Raw genomic sequence first — 20140 nt, forward strand, 5'->3', positions numbered from 1 at the left:
TTGGGATACATTTTTTCCCCCTCTTCCATCGAGATGGATCCTGTCAAGGTTCAGGCTATTGGTGATTGGACGCAACCCTCTTCTCTTAAGAGTCTTCAGAAATTTTTGGGCTTTGCTAACTTTTAGCGTCGATTTATTGCTGGTTTTTCTGATGTTGTAAAACCATTGACTGATTTGACTAAGAAGGGTGCTGATGTTGCTGATTGGTCCCCTGATGCTGTGGAGGCCTTTCGGGAGCTCAAGCGCCGCTTTTCTTCCGCCCCAGTGTTGCGTCAGCCTGATGTTGCTCTTCCTTTTCAGGTTGAGGTCGACGCTTCTGAAATCGGAGCTGGGGCGGTGTTGTCGCAGAGAAGTTCCGACTGCTCCATGATGAGACCTTGTGCTTTTTTTTCCCGTAAATTTTCGCCCGCCGAGCGGAATTATGATATTGGGAATCGGGAGCTTTTGGCCATGAAGTGGGCTTTTGAGGAGTGGCGTCACTGGCTTGAGGGGGCCAGACATCAGGTGGTGGTATTGACTGACCACAAAAATTTAATTTACCTTGAGTCTGCCAGGCGCCTGAATCCTAGACAGGCGCGCTGGTCGTTGTTTTTCTCTCGGTTTAATTTTGTGGTGTCTTACCTACCGGGTTCTAAGAATGTTAAGGCGGATGCCCTTTCTAGAAGTTTTGAGCCTGACTCCCCTGGTAATTCTGAGCCCACAGGTATCCTTAAAGATGGAGTGATATTGTCTGCCGTTTCTCCAGACCTGCGGCGGGCCTTGCAGGAGTTTCAGGCGGATAGACCTGATCGTTGCCCACCTGGTAGACTGTTTGTTCCTGATGATTGGACCAGTAGAGTCATCTCTGAGGTTCATTCTTCTGCGTTGGCAGGTCATCCTGGAATCTTTGGTACCAGGGATTTGGTGGCAAGGTCCTTCTGGTGGCCTTCCCTGTCACGAGATGTGCGAGGCTTTGTGCAGTCTTGTGACATTTGTGCTCGGGCCAAGCCTTGTTGTTCTCGGGCTAGTGGATTGTTGTTACCCTTGCCTATCCCGAAGAGGCCTTGGACGCACATCTCGATGGATTTTATTTCGGATCTGCCTGTTTCTCATAAGATGTCTGTCATCTGGGTGGTGTGTGACCGTTTCTCTAAGATGGTCCATCTGGTTCCCTTGCCTAAGTTGCCTTCTTCTTCCGAGTTGGTTCCTCTGTTTTTTCAAAATGTTGTTCGTTTGCATGGTATTCCGGAGAATATCGTTTCTGACAGAGGGACCCAATTCGTGTCTAGATTTTGGCGGGCATTCTGTGCTAGGATGGGCATAGATTTGTCTTTTTCGTCTGCTTTCCATCCTCAGACTAATGGCCAGACCGAGCGGACTAATCAGACCTTGGAGACATATTTGAGGTGTTTTGTGTCTGCGGATCAGGATGATTGGGTTGCTTTTTTGCCTTTGGCGGAGTTCGCCCTCAATAATCGGGCCAGCTCTGCCACCTTGGTGTCCCCGTTTTTCTGTAATTCGGGGTTTCATCCTCGATTTTCCTCCGGTCAAGTGGAATCTTCGGATTGTCCTGGAGTGGATGCTGTGGTGGAGAGGTTGCATCAGATTTGGGGGCAGGTGGTGGACAATTTGAAGTTGTCCCAGGAGAAGACTCAGCTTTTTGCCAACCGCCGTCGTCGTGTTGGTCCTCGGCTTTGTGTTGGGGACTTGGTGTGGTTGTCTTCTCGTTTTGTCCCTATGAGGGTTTCTTCTCCTAAGTTTAAGCCTCGGTTCATCGGCCCGTACAAGATATTGGAGATTCTTAACCCTGTGTCCTTCCGTTTGGACCTCCCTGCATCCTTTTCGATTCATAATGTTTTTCATCGGTCATTGTTGCGCAGGTATGAGGTACCGCCTGTGCCTTCCGTTGAGCCTCCTGCTCCGGTGTTGGTTGAGGGTGAGTTGGAGTACGTTGTGGAAAAGATCTTGGACTCTCGTGTTTCCAGACGGAAACTCCAGTATCTGGTCAAATGGAAGGGATACGGTCAGGAGGATAATTCTTGGGTCACTGCCTCTGATGTTCATGCCTCCGATCTTGTCCGTGCCTTTCATAGGGCTCATCCTGATCGCCCTGGTGGTTCTGGTGAGGGTTCGGTGCCCCCTCCTTGAGGGGGGGGTACTGTTGTGAAATTGGATTCTGGGCTCCCCCGGTTGCCACTTGTGGAATTGTACTTGTGTGCATCATCCCCTCTGTTCACCTGCTCCTATCAGGATGTGGGAGTCGCTATATAACCTTGCTCCTCTGTCAGTTTCATGCCGGTCAACAATGTAATCAGAAGCCTTTCTGTGCATGTTCCTGCTACTAGACAACTCCCAGCTAAGTTGGACTTTTGTCCTTGTGTGTTTTTGCATTTTGTTCCTGTTCACAGCTGCTGTTTCGTTACTGTGTCTGGAAAGCTCTTGTGAGCGGAAATTGCCACTCTGGTGTTATGAGTTAATGCTAGAGTCTTAAAGTAATTTCTGGATGGTGTTTTGATAGGGTTTTCTGCTGACCATGAAAGTGCCCTTTCTGTCTTCTTGCTATCTAGTAAGCGGACCTCGATTTTTGCTAAACCTATTTTCATACTACGTTTGTCATTTCATCTAAAATCACCGCCAATATATGTGGGGGCCTCTGTCTGCCTTTTGGGAAAATTTCTCTAGAGGTGAGCCAGGACTGTCTTTTCCTCTGCTAGGATTAGGTAGTTCTCCGGCTGGCGCTGGGCATCTAGGGATAAAAAAATGTAGGCATGCTACCCGGCCACTTCTAGTTGTGCGGCAGGTTTAGTTCATGGTCAGTATAGTTTCCATCTTCCAAGAGCTAGTTCTCATATATGCTGGGCTATGTTCTCTCGCCATTGAGAATCATGACAGTTCCTGCTACCAGACAACTCTCAGCTAAGTTGGACTTTTGTCCTTGTTTGTTTTTGCTTTTTGTTCCAGTTCACAGCTGCTGTTTCGTTACTGTGTCTGGAAAGCTTTTGTGATCGGAAATTGCCACTCTGGTGTTATGAGTTAATGCTAGAGTCTTAAAGTAATTTCTCGATGGTGTTTTGATAGGGTTTTCAGCTGACCATGAAAGTGCCCTTTCTGTCTTTCTGCTATCTAGTAAGCGGACCTCGATTTTGCTAAACCTATTTTCATACTACGTTTGTCATTTCGTCTTAAATCACCGCCAATATATGTGGGGTCCTCTGTCTGCCTTTTGGGGAAATTTCTCTAGAGGTGAGCCAGGACTGTATTTTCCTCTGCCAGGATTAGTTAGTTCTCCGGCTGGCGCTGGGCATCTAGGGATAAAAAAAACGTAGGCATGCTACCCGGCTACTTCTAGTTGTGCGGCAGGTTTTAGTTCATGGTCAGTATAGTTTCCATCTTCCAAGAGCTAGTTCTCATATATGCTGGGCTATGTTCTCTCGCCATTGAGAATCATGACAGAGGGGGCTCCCTGCGTGCTTCCCTGAGACGATCGGTACAAGGTGATGTACTCACCTCGTACCGAATGTCTTCTCCCTGCAGGCCCCGGATCCAAAATGGCCGAGGGGCTGTATCCGGGTCCTGCAGGGAGCACTTCCGGGTCGGAGCAGGCTGCAGATGAAAGCTGCAGCCTGCTCCGATGAAAGTATGATCGCAGATCTGATAGAGTGCTGTGCACACTATCAGATCTGCGATCTGTGATGTCCCCCCCGGGACAAAGTAAAAAAGTAAAAAAAAAAATTTCCACATGTGTAAAAAAAAAAAATAATAATTCCTAAATAAATAATAATAAAAAAAAAAATATTATTCCCATAAATACATTTCTTTATCTAAAAAAAACAAACAAAAACAATAAAAGTACACATATTTAGTATCGCCGCGTCCGTAACGACCCAACCTATAAAACTGGCCCACTAGTTAACCCCTTCAGTAAACACCGTAAGAAAAAAAAAAAAAAAACGAGGCAAAAAACAACGCTTTATTACCATACCGCCGAACAAAAAGTGGAATAACACGCGATCAAAAAGACGGATATAAATAACCATGTTACCGCTGAAAACGTCATCTTGTCCCGCAAAAAACGAGCCGCCATACAGCATCATCAGCAAAAAAATAAAAAAGTTATAGTCCTCAGAATAAAGCGATGCCAAAATAATTATTTTTTCTATAAAATAGTTTTTATCGTATAAAAGCGTCAAAACATAAAAAAATGATATAAATGAGGTATCGCTGTAATCGTACTGACCCGACGAATAAAACTGCTTTATCAATTTTACCAAGCGCAGAACGGTATAAACGCCTCTCCCAAAAGAAATTCATGAATAGCTGGTTTTTGGTTATTCTGCCTCACAAAAATCGGAATAAAAAGTGATAAAAAATGGTCACGTGTCCGAAAATGTTACCAATAAAAACGTCAACTCGTCCCGCAAAAAACAAGACCTCACATGACTCTGTGGACCAAAATGTGGAAAAATTATAGGTCTCAAAATGTGGAGACGCAAAAACTTTTTTGCTATAAAAAGCGTCTTTTAGTCTGGTTTCACACTTGCGTTTTTATCTGCATGCGTTTTTTAAAAAAACCGCATGTGTGAAAAAATGCATGTAAACGCGGTAAAACGCATGCGTTTTTATAGAAAAACACAAGAAAACAAGAAAAAAACAAAAAACCCTAACCCTACCCCTAACCCTACCCCTAACCTGAAATACGTGGCACTGAAATACGTGGCACTGAAATATACGTTTATATACGTATATACGTATATAAGTGCCACGATATTTCAGTGGCCACGTATATAAGTGCCACGTATTTAAGTGCCACGTATTTAAGTGCCACGTATTTAAGTGCCACGTATTTACGTGCCACGTATTTACGTGCCACGTATTTTTCAGTGCCTGAAATACGTGGCACTGAAATACGTGGCACTGAAATACGTGGCACTGAAATATCGTGGCACTGAAATATCGTGGCACTGAAGTATTTACGTGCCACGTATTTTTCAGTGCCTGAAATACGTGGCACTGAAATACGTGGCACTGAAATACGTGGCACTGAAATACGTGGCACTGAAATATCGTGGCACTGAAATATCGTGGCACTTAAATACGTGGCACTTAAATACGTGGCACTTAAATACGTGGCACTTATATACGTGGCACTTATATACGTGGCACTTATATACGTGGCACTTATATACGTGGCACTTATATACGTGGCACTTATGACTGTCAGAAAATGTTCAGTAAACGGTTAGGGGTAGGGTTTCAGGTAGAATTGGGGAGTTTCCACTGTTCAGGCACATCAGGGGCTCTCCAAACGCGACATGGCGTCCAATCTCAATTCCAGCCAATTCTGCGTTGAAAAAGTAAAACAGTGCTCCTTCCCTTCCGAGCTCTCCCGTGCGTCCAAAAAGGGGTTTACCCCAACATATGGGGTATCAGCGTACTAGGGACAAATTGAACAACAACTTCTGGGGTCCAAGTTCTCTTGTTATCCTTGGGAAAATAAAAATTTTGGGGGCTAAAAATCATTTTTGTGGGAAAAAAAATATGTTTTATTTTCACGGCTCTGCGTTGTAAACTGTAGTGAAACACTTGGGGGTTCAAAGTTCTCACAACACATCTAGATAAGTTCCTTGGGAGGTCTAGTTTCCAATATGGGGTCACTTGTGGGGGGTTTGTACTATTTGGGTACATCAGGGGCTCTGCAAATGCAACGTGACGCCTGCAGACCAATCCATTTAAGTCTGAATTCCAAATGGCGCTCCTTCCCTTCCGAGCTCTGTCATGCGCCCAAACAGTGGTTCCCCCCCACATAGGGGGTATCAGCGTACTCAGGACAAATTGGACAACAACTTTTAGGGTCCAATTTATCCTGATACCCTTGTGAAAATACAAAACTGGGGGCTAAAAAATCATTTTTGTGAAAAAAAAAATAATTTTTATTTTCACGGCTCTGCGTTATAAACTGTAGTGAAACACTTGGGGGTTCAAAGCTCTCAAAACACATCTAGATAAGTTCCTTAGGGAGTCTACTTTCCAAAATGGTGTCACTTGTGGGGGGGTTTAATGTTTAGGCACATCAGGGGCTCTCCAAACGCAACATGGCATCCCATCTTAATTCCAGTCAATTTTGCATTGAAAAGTAAAATAGCGCTTCTTCCCTTCTGAGCTCTGCTATGCGCCCAAACAATGGTTTACACCCACATATGGGGTATCGTCGTACTCAGGACAAATTGCACAACAACTTTTGTGGTCTAATTTCTTCTCTTACCCTTGGGGAAATAAAAAAATGGGGGTGAAAAGATCATTTTTGTGAAAAAATATGATTTTTTATTTTTACGGCTCTGCATTATAAACTTCTGTGAAGCACTTGTTGGGTCAAAGTGCTCAACACACATCTAGATAAGTTCCTTAAGGGGTCTACTTTCCAAAATGGTGTCACTCGTGGGGGGTTTCAATGTTTAGGCACATTAGGGGCTCTCCAAACGCAACATGGCGTCCCATCTCAATTCCAGTCAATTTTGCATTGAAAAGTCAAATGGCGCTCCTTCCCTTCTGAGCTCTGCCCTGCGCCCAAACAATGGTTTACACCCACATATGGGGTATCAGCGTACTCAGGACAAATTGCACAACAATTTTTTGGGTCCAATTTCTTCTCTTACCCTTGGGAAAATAAAAAATTGGGGGTGAAAAGATCATTTTTGTGAAAAAATATGATTTTTTATTTTTACGGCTCTGCATTATAAACTTCTGTAATGCACTTGTTGGGTCAAAGTGCTCACCACACATCTAGATAAGTTCCTTAGGGGGTCTACTTTCCAAAATGGTGTCACTTGTTAGGGGTTTCAATGTTTAGGCACATCAAGGGGCTCTCTAAATGCAACATGGCGTCCCATCTCAATTCCAGTCAATTTTGCATTGAAAAGTCAAATGGCGCTCCTTCCCTTCCGAGCTCTGCCCTGCGCCCAAACAATGGTTTACACCCACATATGGGGTATCAGCGTACTCAGGACAAATTGCACAACAATTTTTGGGGTCCAATTTCTTCTCTCACCCTTGGGAAAATAAAAAATTGGGGGTGAAAAGATAATTTTTGTGAAAAAATATGATTTTTTATTTTTACGGCTCTGCATTATAAACTTCTGTAAAGCACTTGTTGGGTCAAAGTGCTCACCACACATCTAGATAAGTTCCTTAGGGGGTCTACTTTCCAAAATGGTGTCACTTGTGGGGGGTTTCAATGTTTAGGCACATCAGGGGCTCTCCAAATGCAACATGGCGTCCCATCTCAATTCCAGTCAATTTTGCATTGAAAAGTCAAATGGCGCTCCTTTGCTTCCAAGCTCTGCCATGCACCCAAACTGTGGTTTACCCCCACATATGGGGTATCAGCGTACTCAGGACAAATTGTACAACAACTTTTGGGGTCTATTTTCTCCTGTTACCCTTGGTAAAATAAAACAAATTGGAGCTGAAATAAATTTTGTGTGAAAAAAAGTTAAATGTTCATTTTTATTTAAACATTCCAAAAATTCCTGTGAAACACTTGAAGGGTTAATAAACTTCTTGAAAGTGGTTTTGAGTACCTTGAGGGGTGCAGTTTTTAGAATGGTGTCACACTTGGGTATTTTCTATCATATAGACCCGTCAAAATGACTTCAAATGAGATGTGGTCCCTAAAAAAAAATGGTGTTGTAAAAATGAGAAATTGCTGGTCAACTTTTAACCCTTATAACTCCGTCAAAAAAAAAAAATTTTGGTTCCAAAATTGTGCTGATGTAAAGTAGACATGTGGGAAATGTTATTTATTAAGTATTTTGTGTGACATATGTCTGTGATTTAAGGGCATAAAAATTCAAAGTTGGAAAATTGCGAAATTTTCAAAATTTTCGCCAAATATTCGTTTTTTTCACAAATAAACGCAAGTTATATCGAAGAAATTTTACCACTAACATGAAGTACAATATGTCACGAGAAAACAATGTCAGAATCGCCAAGATCCGTTGAAGCGTTCCAGAGTTATAACCTCATAAAGGGACAGTGGTCAGAATTGTAAAAATTGGCCCGGTCATTAACGTGCAAACCACCCTCGGGGCTTAAGGGGTTAAAGTCCATGCCAGAATTTTTTTTTTGTAGACCTGTGTAATTATCATATATTCCATCCTGTACACGTAATTCCATGCATTTCTCTTGACTCTTTATTTCTACCATAGTTTTTGCTTCCTGATATTTATACTTTTTTCTTCTTTGGCAGTACGCAGGCGCAGATGAAGTCGGGTCTTCAGCACTTAGCCAGGACGCATGCGCACTCCCGCTCTACCATATCGTCCTTCGGGATTTCTTGGCATTTCCCGGCGCACGCAGGCGCACAACTGCCCTCACTCATGTTACTACAACCCGGAAGTTTTTCCCTCACATGCGGGTATAACGCATATAAGGAAGCACACACCCTTATTTTCTCCACCTTTGAGCGCTGATATACGCCGACACCAGGACTTTACTAGGCTCACGCCACCCAGACAAATAATACCGGACTCCCTCTCCCGGCACGCTTAAGGTATTCCCATATGAAATCTAGCTAGTAACGGACTTTATAGAAAATGTTAGCCTGCCTAATAGCAATGTATCTTTTCACAGTGGGACCTGATATTGCCTATCTAAGGAGGACATTATTTACTTGTAAAGTATTTATTTTACCTTCTTTTCTGACTTTGATTCCAACCACTATATAGTATTAATGGTTAATTGGACACTAATGTGGTGATCCATCTCCTTGGTCATGTTTCCCTCTTAATAGGGGTATTGTTTATTAACAACATTTCTACAAGATTCTCTTAGGATATTCTTTAAGATATCCTTATATTGTTTTCTTTTTTCTACATTCTGTTCATGATAAAAAAGGGCTATATCAAAAGGGATCATATGACCCCATTAGATAAGTTTTGTTTTTTCAAGTTTATATATGTCATTACAATAGTCTTGTTATTTTCTTGCAGAAACAGACTTGCTAGCCGAAACGTTGTGTAAAGGTGTCTGTATTCATCTTTCCTTTTTCCATGAATAAAAACTTTGTTGCATAAAGATTGACTTTGAGTGCCGGAGGTCATCGTATTTGACAGATTTATTTTTTTCTCCTGAGCACCTACGTAACTGTGAGCACTCGTCTCTTTGACTGCTCGTAAATAGTGATGATCGGGATCGGTGGGTTCGCCCAAGTTTTTCTGTAAAGTTCGAGTTCGGGGCCGGAGATGACGCGAACTTGCGTCCAAACCCCGGAACTTGGAATTTACAGATATGGGATGGGGCGGGGGCTGTAAAAGAAAGCATAAAATTAATAATAAACATTATAGTTATACTTACCTGTACAGCGATGCGTCCTCCCGTCCCGCTGTCTCCCGGTTGCATCTGCTTTTGGGGCCGCTCATTAACTTCCGGCAGTATTCACTTAATTTTATGCTTTCTTTTACAGCTGCCCTGGACCCGAACTGTAACACGGGTTTCCCATAGAAACCTGTGTTTGAGACCTTGTGACTTTACAGTTCGGGTTCGCCCATCCCTACTGGTAAACCTGGCCCTGATATGCCCTATTATCTCTCTCAGCACTATAGGTCCTGGAGCCTGCTTTCCCAAGCTTACATCACCGAAGCTTACAATCTAGATGGTACAAATCTCCCCTCAAGGACCTGTGTGGCGGCCATCTTACAATATAGACATAGTAGGCTACTTTCACACTAGCGTCGTGCACTGCACGTCGGTATGCGTCATTTTTGAGAAAAAAAGGATGCGTTTTTTTCTCCATTGACTTGCATTAGAACACAGTGCGACGCATTGCCACACGTCGCAACCGTCGGTTTTCGTCGTGTTGCGTCGGACCGTCGCCACCAAAAAATGTTGCTTGTAACGTTTTTTGGTGCGTCGTTCCCGTCTTTTCTGACCGCGCATGCGCAGCCGGATCTCCGCCCCTGCCTCCCCGCACCTCACAATGGGGCAGCGGATGCGTTGAAAAACAGCATCCGCTGCCTCCTTTGTGCGGCGCATTCACTGCTAGCGTCGGTACGTCACAACAACGCAATTCGTCGTGCGTCGTCCGACGCTAGTGTGAAAGTAGCCGTACAATTATAATATTTAGTGGATTTATCTTCACTTTCTCTTTGGTGTGTCTTACCTTTTGACTGTTATATAATATATATACTGGGTGGCCCCCCAAAATTGTAAAAACAACAATAATGGTTATTTATTATTTTTTTTATATATCCAAATTGAATTATGGCAGGAATATGAAGTAATATGTTGTCTCTAAAGATGTACAGTATGTAGTCGCATGATTGCTAGATTACCCTATGTGGCTGCTAGGAGATTCAAAGAAATTGAAATGTCATGCAGAGCATTTCCTATGGATACTGTAACTAAAGTTGTTTGTTCAGTTATTCACCAAAATCACAAGTGCCTGATTGTTAATGGTGACCACTTTGAACACCTAATGTGATTGAAGATGTCAAGCATGTCTTATAGCTAGCTATATAAATTTAGTAATAAAAGCTTTTATAGATATTTCCCATATTAAAGTATGCATACCCTATATACAGTGGGGAAAATAAGCATTTAATACACTGCCGATTTTGCAACACACTACGTCTTCATGAATTAAAATCCTGCAGGGCACACAAGGTCCCTTGCTCACTCCAGCACATGTCCAGGCCCCTTTGAAGTTCACCAATGATCATCTAAATGTTCCACGAGGAGGCATGGGAGAAAGTCATGTGGTCAGATGAGAACAAAATAGAACTTTTTAGTACAACTCCACTTGCCATGTTTGGAGAAGAAGAAGGATGAGTACAACCCTAATAACACCATCCCAACCATGAAGCATGATGGGAGAAACATCATACCTTGGGTCGTTTTCTGCAAAGTGGACAGGATGACTGCACGTAATTAAAGGAGGATGGATGGGATCATATATCGCAAGATTTTGGTTAACAACTTCCTTCCCTCAGTTAGAGCATTGAAGATGGCTAGTGGCCGGGTCTTCGAGCATGACAGTGACCCAATTCACACATCCATGGCAATGAAGGAGTAGCTCCATAAGAAGCATTTCAAGGTCCTGGAGTGGCCTAGCCAGTCTCCAGACCTGAACCCAATAGAAAATCTTTGGAGGGGCCTGAAACTCAATGCTGCACAGCAGCAACCCTGAAACCTGGAAGATCTGGAGAAGATCTGTATGGAGGCATGGGCCAATATCCCTGCTGCAGTGTGCAGGGGCGGATTATGGGGGGCTACCGCTCAGATTGCCCACCGCCAGTCAGGGCATTACTGCCCTGACTGGTGTATGGGCCCGGTGGGCAGAGAGGGGGCCCATTGGAGGCTGGCATCTGAAGTCGGCCGCAGGCACAGCGCACACGTTGCCGACGTCTGACGTCATTGTCAGTCGCTGGCGAGTGCGCGCTGCTGGAGGGAGCTCACCGCTAGAGCGCACAGGTCAGGTGAGGAGAACTTGTTTTTTTTTTTTGCTAACGGCAATCGGGGGGCCCGGGCGGGCCAGAATGCTGGACACTGTCTGTGGGCAATATGCTGGACACACTGGGGGCAATGCTGGAGACACTGGGGCAGATTGCTGGAGACAATGGGGCAGATTGGTGGAGTCGGACACACTGGGGGCAATGCTGGAGACACTGGGGCAGATTGCTGGACACACTGTCTGGGGGCAATGCTGGACACACTGGGGCAGATTGCTGGACACATTGTCTGGGGGCAATGCTGGACACACTGGGGCTGATTGCTGGACACACTGTCTGGAGGCAATGCTGGACACACTGGGGCAGATTGCTGGACACACTGGGGCAATGCTGGACACACTGGGGCAGATTGCTGGACACACTGTCTGGGGCAATGCTTTACACACTGGGGAAGATTTCTGGACACATTGGGGGCAATGCTGGACACACAGGGGCAGATTGCTGGACACAATGTCTGGGGCAATGCTGGACACACTGGGGCAGATTGCTGGACACACTGTCTGGGGCAATGCTGGACACACTGGGGCAGATTGCTGGACACACTGTCTGGGGCAATGCTGGACACACTGGGGCAGATTGCTGGACACACTGTCTGGGGGCAAAGCTGGACACACTGGGGCATATTGCTGGACACACTGTCTGGGGGCAATGCTGGACACACTGGGGCAGATTGCTGGACACACTCTCTGGGGCAATGCTGGACACACTGGGGCAGATTGCTGGACACACTGTCTGGGGGCAAAGCTGGACACACTGGGGCAGATTGCTGGACACACTGTCTGGGGGCAATGCTGGACACACTGGGGCAATGCTGGACACACTGGGGCAGATTGCTGGACACACAGTCTGGGGCAATGCTGGACACACTGGGGCAGATTGCTGAACACACTGTCTGGGGCAGTGCTGGACACACTGGGGCAGATTGCTGGACACACTGTCTGGGGCAATGCTGGACACACTGGGGCAGATTGCTGGTGGACACACTGTCTGGGGGCAATGCTGGACACACTGGGGCAGATTGCTGGACACTGGGGCAATATGCTGGGCAAAGTGGGGCTGATTGCTGGACACACTGGGGGTAATATGCTGGACACACTGGGGCAGATTGCTGGACACACTGGGGCAATATGCTGGACATACTGGGGTAGATTGCTGGACACACTGGGGGTAATATGCTGGACACACTGGGGCAGATTGCTGGACACACTGGGGGCAGGACTGGAGGCATGGGCAGAATGTAGATACGGGGCATGATTGGAGACACGGGGCAGAATGAAAGACATGGGGGCAGGATTGGATCATCGGGCAGGATGAATACGATGGAGACAGATGGGGCAGGATGGGGAGATCATATGGGGTAGAATGGATACTCATGAGGGCAGGATGTGAGCCAGGAATGAGATAAACGGGGCCAGGATGGGGAATATTATTACCATAGGGGCTAATTAAGGGATATTATTACTGCAGTGATGTATTTATTTTATTTTTTGTGTATACTGTTTTAAATGGGGGGGGGCGGCGGTCCTGTTACTGTGCAGAGTGACACTATATCGCCTTTTTTTCTTCATGTGGTGTAATGTAGAGGTTGTGAAAAATTAACTAATGTGTTCTGCAAGCGGAGCTCGAGATAACTGTGTTATTTCCTGCAGAAATGAGTCCTGGCTGGAAGGAATGATGGTGATCTGTGCTGGATGAAAGATGAAGGACTTCACCTAGAGACGTCACTGGTGAGTCAGTGTTATCTATACACTGACACTATACACTGCATACTATATACAGAGGTCGTGTGTATAATGTCACCAGTGATCACTGTATAACCTCTACACAGACACTGCATACTAAGTACAGATCTCCTGTGAATACTGGCACTTATGGTGATAGTATTGTGTTTTTTCTATTATTACTGATCAGTATTGTAGTATTCAGTCACTATGTGGTGGTAATATGTGGTCTGGAAATGGTGTTGCGGTATTTGTCCCTTGTATGTGCTATTTGGTCACCAAGTGGTGGTAATATGTGGTCTTGACATGGTGTAGCAGTATTTGTTCCTTGTATGTGATATTATTCGATCACTGTGGTTGTAATATGTGGTCTGGTCATGGTGCGGTGGTATTTGTTCCTTAATTGAATTGCATATTTTAACAAATATTTAATAGGTTACAGTAGAGTAGGGCCCGGCCAAAAGTGTCTACCGTGTTATGGTGGCGGCTTACAAAATCTTTGTAACATGACACACATGACCCCGTCGCATGACCCTGTCGCATGACCCCGTCACATGACCCGTCACATGACCGGGGGGGCCCACAGTGTCTGAACAGCCCGGGGCCCTGGCTACCCTTAATCCACCCCTGGCAGTGTGTGCAAACTTGATCCAGGACTACTGAAAACATCTGACCTCTGTAGTTGCAAACAAAGGTTTCTGTACCAAATATTAAGTTCTGTTATTCTATTGTATCAAATACTTATTTCGTGCAATAAAATGCAAATTAATTATATAATAATCATGATAATAAAGCTGAAACCGTGCTCGAGGGATAAATGTTCAAGCAGCCATGCGTATACAGGCAAGTTACAAGGGAATAAACCTGCTGTAAACTAACAAACACAACAAACAAACCCCTGTGCTGCACACTGGTTCAAGAAAATAAATAGTGGTATAGTGATATGGTAGAACCGCAATGGGTTAATAATGGATGTGTTGAATAGAACCTGCAAGCCGCCTCAAAGGTCAGCTAGTGAGATGCACCAGAGCTTGAGAGCAAATCGTCCTCGATATTAGGACACAAATAATACTGCTCACAAATAACATTGCACCAGGCAGGAACTCACCGAGGTCCGGATGTAATGGTGTATGGTGCAGTAATGTCCGTCCGGTTCTGCGGTGAAGCGCCCGGCGTGTAGGTGTTGAGCGGAGAAGCAAGCAGGCAGGAGCAATCAACCGCAGCACAGCGGCACTGTGGAAGGCTACACAGAGCCAGGGAAAGCCCCGGCCGGTGGCGTCCCTGGATACGAGCGAGAAAAAAGGATCGCCGGCAAAATGCCCAGTGTGTGACGTCACAGGAGCTTCCGTATATATCCCCAGCCTGGACTGGTATTATATTTCCCCCTCACTGGGAGCTCCTCAATAACTCGTACCTATAAGGGAAGCCTCTCCAGGGACTATTTGCCCTCAGTGCAGTTCCCTGACTGACCTGGGGTAAGTGGTGATGCCAGAGAGCCGATCCCTGCTGTGTCATTCTCTCTTTCCTCCCCAGAGGTGAGTGAAGTCGACACACCCCTTCCACTGTACTATCCATTACACCATACTTTAAATGTTGAACAGAAACTTCAATATATCTGATTGATGTTATGTGACATACCAACACAAAGTAGCAAGTATTTGTGAAGTGTAAAGGAAATTATACATTCTAAATATTTTAAATGCAAAATTTAAAATTGTGACGTGCATTTGTATACAGCATACTTTGTATGACCTCCTTTCGCTGCAATTACTGCTGCAAATATTTTGGAGAATGTCTCTACCAACTTGGCACATCTAGAGGCTGAAATGTTTTCCAATTCTTATTTACAAACTAGCTTTAGCTCAGTAAGATTGGGTAGAAAATGTTAGTGAACAGCAATTTTCAAGTCTTGCCACATATTTTCAATGGGACTTAGGTCGGTACTTTGAGTGGGTGATTCAACACATGAATATGCTTTGATCTAAACCACTCCATTGTAGCTCTTGCAGTATTTTTAGGGTTGTTGTACAGTCAGAATGTGAATGTAAACCTATGCCCCAGTCTAAAGTCCTTTTTGGCTTCTAATAGGTTTTCCTTTGTGCTGTCTTTATGGCATCTTCCCATCAACTCTGACCAGTTTTGCTGTCGCTGCTGATGGAAAGCAATCCCATAGCATTATGTTGCAACCACCATGTTTGACGGTGGGTATGGTGTTTTCAGTATGGTGTGCAGTGTTAATTTTACAGCACACGTAATGTTTTGCATTTAGCCCTTAAAGTTCTACTTTGGTCTCATCTGACCAGTGCTGTGTCCTCTACATGGCTTTTTGTAAACTGCAAATGGGACTTATTATGGCTTGCTTTCAAAAGTGGCTTTCTTCTAGCCACTCTTCCATAAAGGCTGTGGCCAGATTCTCCCACTTGAGCTGTGGATCTATGCAGCTCCTCCAGAGTGACCATGGTCCTTTTGGCTGTTTCTCTAATTAGTTTTCTCCTCACTTGGGTTTTCAGTTTATGCGGATTGCCATGGCTTGGTAGGTTTGCAGCTGTGCTATACTCCTTTCATCTTTAGATGATGGATTGAACAAAACTTCCTGAAATGTTCAGAGATCGGGCTATTTTTTTTTATAACCTAAGCCTTTTTTTGCTTTGCTCCACAACTTTGTCCCTTACCTGTCTCATATGTTCCTTGCTTGCCATGGTGCTGTTTGATCATGAATGTTCTTAAACAAACCTCTGAGGCACTCACAGAACAGCCGTAGTTATACTGAGAATATATGACACACAGGTGGACACAATTTACTAGTAATGTGAATTCTGGAGGCAATAGGTCACTCAGGATTTTAACTAGAAGTAACAGACTACAGGGGGCTAAATATTGCGACAGGCATGTCTCAATTTTCACATTTATATTTTTAAAATAATTAGAAATCGATGTATCATTTCCTTCACTTTTCACAAATATTTGCTACTTTGTGTTGGAATAGCACATAAAATCCCAATGAAATATATTCCAGTATGTGGGTGTAATGAAAAAATTGTGGAAAAGTTCATGGGGTATGAATACTTTTTCAAGTTACTCTCTCTCTCTCTCTCTCTCTCTCTCTCTCTCTCTCTCTCTCTCTCTCTCTCTCTCTCTCTCTATATATATATATATATATATATATATATAAAAGAAGCGTTAATAGTTTATTTTAATCAATTAACAAAATTGAAAACAAATAAACAAAAGAGAAATCTAACTCAAATCAATATTTGGTGTCACGAGTCACGACTCTTAGCATTCAAAACAGCATCAATTCTTCAATTGTTCTAGGTACAATAGTACACAGATATTGAAAGATATACAGGTCCTTCTCAAAAAATTAGCATATAGTGTTAAATTTCATTATTTACCATAATGTAATGATTACTATTAAACTTTCACATACTATAGATTCATTATCCACCAACTGAAATTTGTCAGGTCTTTTATTGTTTTAATACTGATGATTTTGGCATACAACTCCTGATAACCCAAAAAACCTGTCTCAATAAATTAGCATATTTCACCCGACCAATCAAATAAAAGTGTTTTTTAATACCAAACAAAAAAACCATCAAATAATAATGTTCAGTTATGCACTCAATACTTGGTCGGGAATCCTTTGGCAGAAATGACTGCTTCAATGCGGCGTGGCATGGAGGCAATCAGCCTGTGACACTGCTGAGATGTTTTGGAGGCCCAGGATGCTTCAATAGCGGCCTTAAGCTCATCCAGAGTGTTGGGTCTTGCGTCTCTCAACTTTCTCTTCACAATATCCCACAGATTCTCTATGGGGTTCAGGTCAGGAGAGTTGGCAGGCCAATTGAGCACAGTAATACCATGGTCAGTAAACCATTTACCAGTGGTTTTGGCACTGTGAGCAGGTGCCAGGTCGTGCTGAAAAATGAAATCTTCATCTCCATAAAGCATTTCAGCCGATGGAAGCATGAAGTGCTCCAAAATCTCCTGATAGCTAGCTGCATTGACCCTGCCCTTGATGAAACACAGTGGACCAACACCAGCAGCTGACATGGCACCCCACACCATCACTGACTGTGGGTACTTGACACTGGACTTCAGGCATTTTGGCATTTCCTTCTCCCCAGTCTTCCTCCAGACTCTGGCACCTTGATTTCCGAATGACATGCAAAATTTGCTTTCATCAGAAAAAAGTACTTGGGACCACTTAGCAACAGTCCAGTGCTGCTTCTCTGTAGCCCAGGTCAGGCGCTTCTGCCGCTGTTTATGGTTCAAAAGTGGCTTTACCTGGGGAATGGGCACCTGTAGCCCATTTCCTGCACACGCCTGTGCACGGTGGCTCTGGATGTTTCCACACCAGACTCAGTCCACTGCTTCCTCAGGTTCCCCAAGGTCTGGAATCGGTCCTTCTCCACAATCTTCCTCAGGGTCCGGTCACCTCTTCTCGTTGTACAGCGTTTTCTGCCACATTGTTTCCTTCCAACAGACTTACCATTGAGGTGCCTTGATACAGCACTCTGGGAACAGCCTATTTGTTGAGAAATTTCTTTCTGGGTCTTACCCTCTTGCTTGAGGGTGTCAATGATGGCCTTCTTGACATCTGTCAGGTCGCTAGTCTTACCCGTGATGGGGGTTTTGAGTAATGAACCAGGCAGGGAGTTTTTAAAAGCCTCAGGTATCTTTTGCATGTGTTTAGAGTTAATTAGTTGATTCAGAAGATTAGGGTAATAGGTCATTTAGAGAACCTTTTCTTGATATGCTAATTTATTGAGACAGGTTTTTTGGGTTATCAGGAGTTGTATGCCAAAATCATCAGTATTAAAACAATAAAAGACCTGACAAATTTCAGTTGGTGGATAATGAATGTATAGTATATGAAAGTTTAATTGTAATCATTACATTATGGTAAATAATGAAATTTAACACTATATGCTAATTTTTTGAGAAGGACCTGTACGTATATACAGTTCTGTGCAAAAGTTTTTGCCAGTTGCTCATAAAACCCTGCAATGAAAGGACATTTCAAAAATAGAAGAGGTAATAGTTGATTTTTATCGATTAACAAAATACAAAGGGAGTGAACAAATGAACAGACTAAATCAATTCAATATTTGGTGTGGCCACACTTTACCTTTAAGACATTATCAAAGCATCAATTCTTCTAGATACACTGTTACATAGTGTTGAAGGAACATGGCAGGGAGGTTGTTCCAAACATCTTGGAAAACTAACCACAGATCTTTTGTGGATGTGGTCTTTCACAAATCCTTCTGTCTCTTCATGTTCTCCCAAATAGAATTGATGATATTGAGATCAAGGATCTGTGGGGCCTCAGCATCACTTCCAGGACTCCTTGTCCTTGTTTACACCAAAAATAATTCTTAATGACATTGGCTGTATGTTTTGGTTTGCTGTCCTGCCGTAGAATACATTTGGAGGCAATCAGATTCCTCCTTGATGCTATTGCATGGTGGATAACATCGATCTGTATTTCTCAGCTTCGAGGACATCGCTAATCCTCACCAAATACCACACTCAATATGCTCAAACGCAAAGCCCCAAGTTTGAAAGGAACCCCAGTCATGCCTCTTTGCTGGTTGGAGACTTTCGTTATTGTACAGCTTGTCAGTAGAGATGGGTGAATTTGCTCGGTATCCCTCTTATTAGGTAAGCTATAGCGCTTGCAAAATAAGCTGCAGAGGAAACCCGGCTTCCTGGATCGCGTTGGCTGATCAGCTGATTGGCGCTGCAGCTGCATGTGTCGCAGCTGTGTGACAGTCACAACACATGCATGGAGAGCCCAACAAACAGGCTCTCCATGCATGTGTTGTGACTGTGACACAGCCGTGACACATGCAGCTGCAGTGCACATGCACCAGTTCTGCCCTGCTCCGCTCCTTGTGGTTCTGCCCTGCTCCGCTCCTTGCGGTTCTACTTTGCTCCACTCCTTGCGGTTCTGCTCCACTCTAATTCCACACCTCACTGGCCTTTGTCCTTACTGTCTGAGCAGGTCCCTACCTGTTCCCATATATCACTCATACCTGTCCGTGTTCCTGTCCTCCCTGAATCAGTCCCTACTCCTCCAGTCTGAACAAGTCTCAACCTGTTCCCATATAACACTCACACCTCTCCGTGTTCCTGTTCTTCCCGAATCAGTCTGTGCTCCTCCAGTGTGTACCGATCTCTACCTGTTCTCATATATCACTCACTCCTGCCCATGTTCCTGTGCCTTTTGAGTCAGTCTCTGTCCCTTCTGTCCGAGCTGTGCCCCCCTGCCAGTGTCTCAGCCGTGCCCGCCTGCCACTGTCTCAGCCGTGCCTGCCTGCTAGTGTCTCAGCTGTGCCTGCCTGCCTGCCAGTGTCTCAGCTGTGCCCGCCTGCCTGCCAGTGTTCCATCCTCCAGTGGGATCTGCAGCCACAGCCAGACACCACCCTGGAGTGGCACCTGGCAGCTACCTGCCGCACAAGCCTGACCTCACCATCAGAGGCTCCAGTGAACACCAAGGTAGGTGCTTAGTCCCGCCCCTTCCAGGGTAGTCTGGTTTGTGGCAGAGTGGGGCCATTCCCCCACGATCTAGTCTAGGTGCGAGTGTGACACACATTGACAGATGTCTTGACATTTTCATTTACCATTTGTTGATAAAATTCATAAGTAATTTTTCCAACAATGATGGCAATCATGACCAATATGCAGAAAAACAAACCATGATACCTCCAGTCTGTGTTTTACAGATGGTATGAGATTTATATGCTGCAAAGCATTGTTTTTCTTTCTCCAAAATAACTTTTTTCATTTAAACCTAAAAGCTCAGTTTTCTGGTAGGAATGTTCTTTTTGGAGAACAGAGGCCTTATCCTTACCATCCATTGTTTGTTCAGTGTCTTTCTGATGTCTTAGCTAATGTAAGAGATACCTTTAGTTGCTTAGAAGTTAT

The sequence above is a fragment of the Ranitomeya variabilis genome, chromosome 2 (assembly GCF_051348905.1).
Source record: "Ranitomeya variabilis isolate aRanVar5 chromosome 2, aRanVar5.hap1, whole genome shotgun sequence".
Lineage (NCBI taxonomy): Eukaryota > Metazoa > Chordata > Amphibia > Anura > Dendrobatidae > Ranitomeya > Ranitomeya variabilis.